The sequence below is a fragment of the Petaurus breviceps genome, unplaced genomic scaffold (assembly GCF_028583685.1).
Source record: "Petaurus breviceps papuanus isolate PSGF00001 unplaced genomic scaffold, PetGlider_PUasm1.0 90604, whole genome shotgun sequence".
NCBI lineage: Eukaryota > Metazoa > Chordata > Mammalia > Diprotodontia > Petauridae > Petaurus > Petaurus breviceps.
In genome coordinates, this window is record NW_027187285.1 from 3869064 (window position 1) to 3873327 (window position 4264).

General features: G+C 42.3%; 1 pseudogene; it reads right to left on the reverse strand.

The window, feature by feature from the left end:
• Nucleotides 1–801: 801 nt before the first annotated feature.
• Nucleotides 802–1556, reverse strand: LOC138142814 (calcium-regulated heat-stable protein 1 pseudogene; annotated as a pseudogene).
• Nucleotides 1557–4264: the final 2708 nt, after the last annotated feature.

A 4264-nucleotide genomic window follows, 5' to 3' on the forward strand; every position in this document is an offset into this window, starting at 1 on the left:
CAGTACAAACCTTAAGAGATGGTTTTGTTTTCTAAACAGGAGCCCCCATTATTCCACCTTTCACAGTATAATGGTTCAAACCAGAGATGTGGATACAAACTTGACACCTCTACACCAAAGCCCACAGGTTTTGCTAGGTGTGGGGAAGTCCTCAAACTTGTTTAAAGCTTTACAGGAGAATGAGGGATTCCGTCTCACAGCTCAGCACAGCTAAAACTGATTATGACCATCCAGATGGATCCTGGGATTCACATAGGGGCTGGGCTGCCTGATCTCCCATCAGTCCCTCTTCTCTGGCCAGTGACTGGACCTTCCTGTCTCCCCTCCCAGAGAATTATACCCCTCAAGAAAGTCACTGAAACAAATTCCTAAGAATCCAGATTCATTCCCTGAACTCAACTGCTTCTCCCAAGTCAAGTCTCCATCATCCTCAGGTCAGCCCCATTCTAATTAATCAATAATTCTGGCTGAAGGCTAAGGCAGAGGCTACATCTAAGAATAGCAAAGGACCCTAAAAGGTGATAAGCTGAGTCATTATAGGATTGGGACATCAGGAAAGAAAATCCAAACTGCCTATCATGGGGTTCTTGCTGGGCTTCTGTCCCAGAGGTCTAACTTGGTGGTATAAAGTACCTGCATACACAGGTACAGGGAGAAAGTCAGTCTATGTGGAGGCTGGGGCTAACAGTTGCCCAGCCAGAATGTTAGGAAAATAACACATCTCAAGTTGCCCTTTCTGCATCTCTTTGGGCTCAAAGTTTAATCCTCCACTCAGTTACTGAGCCTCTTTAAAAAATTAATACATTTCAGGTGGTAAGGAATCAAGACATTTCCCCTCACCCCTGTTCCCTTGCCCCTGGTCCTCCACTCCTTTCTTCAGGAGATAAGTCACATCTAACAACTGACCCTCCCATCCCACCCTTCAGTCGAAATTTACTCATAACTCATCTGTCTGTCCCCAAAATTTGCCCCACCTCCCCTCCCAGAACAGTGTCCTTCAAGAGAGCCAAGCTGTGGAGAAGAGAGGAGGCAGGGGTACCAGGAGGCCGCCTAGGAACTGATGACATGTCCCAACCAGGTCTCATGTTTGGTGCCTGGTGCCAGGTGAGTGATAACAACCTCTACAGCCTGGTGCTTCTCATTCTTTGGTGGAATTGAACACATCTTGTAGGTAACTTCATCTCCTTCCATAGGCATGTATTCTCCTTCAACATCAGAGATATGAAGGAAGATGTCTGGGCCCCCATCAGCTGGTGTAATGAAGCCATGCCCCTTGGAACGGCAAAAGCATTTATAGACCCCCTTGTAGACAGGTCCCTCAGATGCCCACACAGTCCCTGAAAAGGTCCTGGTTCGCCTGGTTGGCAAGGGGCTGGGGATGAGGTACCCTCTCATGGGAGATGGCGAACGGTCCCTTTCCCGGGGACCATCAGGTAGTCGGAAACAGGCTGGATGGGTGGGGGGCTTTGGTGATTGGGGAGGCTCTGCTGACATGATTTACCTGAGGCTGTGGCTCCTGGGGGCGCAAACAGCTCCACACAGACACAGCTAGTGATGGTCCCTGCCTCCTATTTCTTAACCTGAAGGATTCTCAAGGGTTAAATTGATCATTACAGTTAATCTAAACTTGACTGACATTTAGAGTTCAAAAAAAATTATGTTGTAGTCTTTGTGTTTCTTATTCTGCTCCTGCTTATTTTTCTCTGCATCAGTTCATATAAGACTTCCGACATTTCTCTTGGAATTGGTGACATTTGCTATTTCTTATATCACAATCACACTCCATTTTTTAAAGCCATTAGTCCCAATCAATGGGAACTCACTTTGTTTCTAGTTTTTTGTTCCTGCTAACAGGGCCTTCACAAAATATTTGACATATAGGGGACTTTTGTGTCTTTTACCTCTATGGGATATTTGTCCCATAGTGCATTGTGGGGGTGTGAACACTTGTGATTTTTTCTGGCACAACTCCAAATTTTTTTTTCAGATCAACTGGCCCAATTTGGCTTTATCTTTAACAGGATATAGCATAAGTGTGTTTGTCCTCACACCCTTCCAATACTACTTATAAGCTTCTCATTCCCCCCCCCCTCCAATTTACTGGGTGTAAGGTGAAACTTCAACATTGTTCTAATTAGCATTTTTCATTTTAAATGATTTTGAGCATACTTTCGTGTAAGTGTTAAGAGTTTGTATTTATACTTTTGAAAAATGTTTCTATCATTTGACCACTTATCTGGAATAATTCTTTGAGCAGTGACTGGAAGTTGAGTCACAACAGGGAGGAAACTTCTGCCCTTCCCTGCCCCAAGATTGTTTGCTGCTTTAAACCTGTGTTACTATCATGAGAGTGTGTATCTGGAGTTTTCCTAAAGGACACATAGTTTATACACCTAAACTTTATTACTATTTAAGTAAACTTTGAGTGGTTGGTTGCATAAAGCACAATATAATAACCAATTTAGGGAAGGAGTAACACTGGAGAAGAGAAAGGGGAAATGATATCACAGACAATGAATAATGAATCACAGACAAAAAGTCTGGACTAAAAAAGATAAATACTTTTGATATCCAGAGTGGTATAGTAAAAAATTAAATTGAGAAAAGAAGCACTGGGAAGATGGATGGGTAGACCCTCTTTTTGGAAGCTGGCTGGAGCGCTGCCATTTTGACAGTTATCCCAACTTGGAAAAGGTCATCCTCTGCAGTGTCCAGTCATCACCTCTTCCAAAGGAGATGATGTCACACCTGGTTCTATAAGAAGAAATATCATTAACAGCTGTTGGATCTGCCTCTGCATCCTGATTCTGGTTTACATTGGTTTGTTCTCTGACTTAGTTTGTATGTCTGGATTCTGATTTCGAACCACGCTGATCCTGTAGCATGTGGAGCCCTGACTTGACAGAGGGATGGACATTCATGAATGTTCTCTCATTACCCACCTTGCTCTGCTTCTGCCCTTTTGTTGTTCTTTCATGGTTTCTCATGGGACCTCTCTCTCCACGATTCTACATGTGTATTGCCCTTTGATTCAGATATATTCTGGTTATACTAGAAACCTTTACCTGGTCCCCATCTTTTCTTCCACCAGTTCAGTTCAGCTGTTTCTATTGTTAGCTTTAATCAGGGTTGTGCTGGAGCTGGAGTGCATTAGCAGAGTCAATTGATAAACTTATAGTTTAAGTATTTACACCTTAGAAATTGACAAATGCTACAAATCATAGCTTAATTTATTATTTTGTTGATTGAATAGACTTAAGAAAGTGATGGAGTGCAGATTAAACTTGAGTGTGTGACATGCACCTTTTTTATTTTTTGAGATCTGGTTGTTGAAAATCTACCAAAACATCCCTGTCTATGATTCATATTTAATGGGCTCTTACCAATTATCTAGTGATGATTTGCACCATGATCTCTCTTATACGTCAAGTTGACTTGTGGCAAGATCACAGCTGACTACTTGTTGGGTTACTTTGTTCCTTCATTCCTTCTTTCCTCCATCCTTCCCTCCCTCCCTCCCTCCCTCCCTCCCTCCCTCCCTTCCTTCCTTCCTTCCTTCCTTCCTTCCTTCCTTCCTTCCTTCCTTCCTTCCTTCCTTCCTTCCTTCTTTCCTTTCTTCCTTCCATGCCTACTTCATAACATTATTAAGCACTGGTGGTGGTGATATAAGTAAATGTAAATAAGATACACATTCTAATAACAAGAAGCTTATAATCTAGTGTGTGTGGGGAGTAGATATGTACAAAGAAATACATTTTAGAGAAAGAAAATGCATCCAGGACTATAAAGTTCTGGGAAGTCAAATGATCACCTCCAGTTGGACTGAGGGGAAATCAAGGGAAGCTTTATTCAGTATGTCACTGGAGTCTTCAAAGATGGGGAGGATGTTAATATGAACAGAAGAGAAGAATATTTCAGGTGTAGAAATTAGTATAAGCAAAAGTGAGAGATAGGAAAGCAGGGTGTGTATTCCAGGGAAGGTAAGTAGTCCATTTTGGCCACAGCATAGACTGTGTGAAGGGGTATAGCATGAGAGGATGACAAAAGTAGCTTGAAATCAGATAGTGAAGGGTCTCGTGTCAAGATTTGGAGTTTTGTCTTTATTTGGTAGCCAATGGTAAGTCATTGAAGACTTTTGAGTAATGGACTAATATAACCAAACCTTGCATCAAAAAGATCAATTTAGATAGGACTACATTTGAGGACGACATTTACCAGTGTGTGTGTGTGTGTGTGTGTGTGTGTGTGTGTGTGTGTGTGTGTG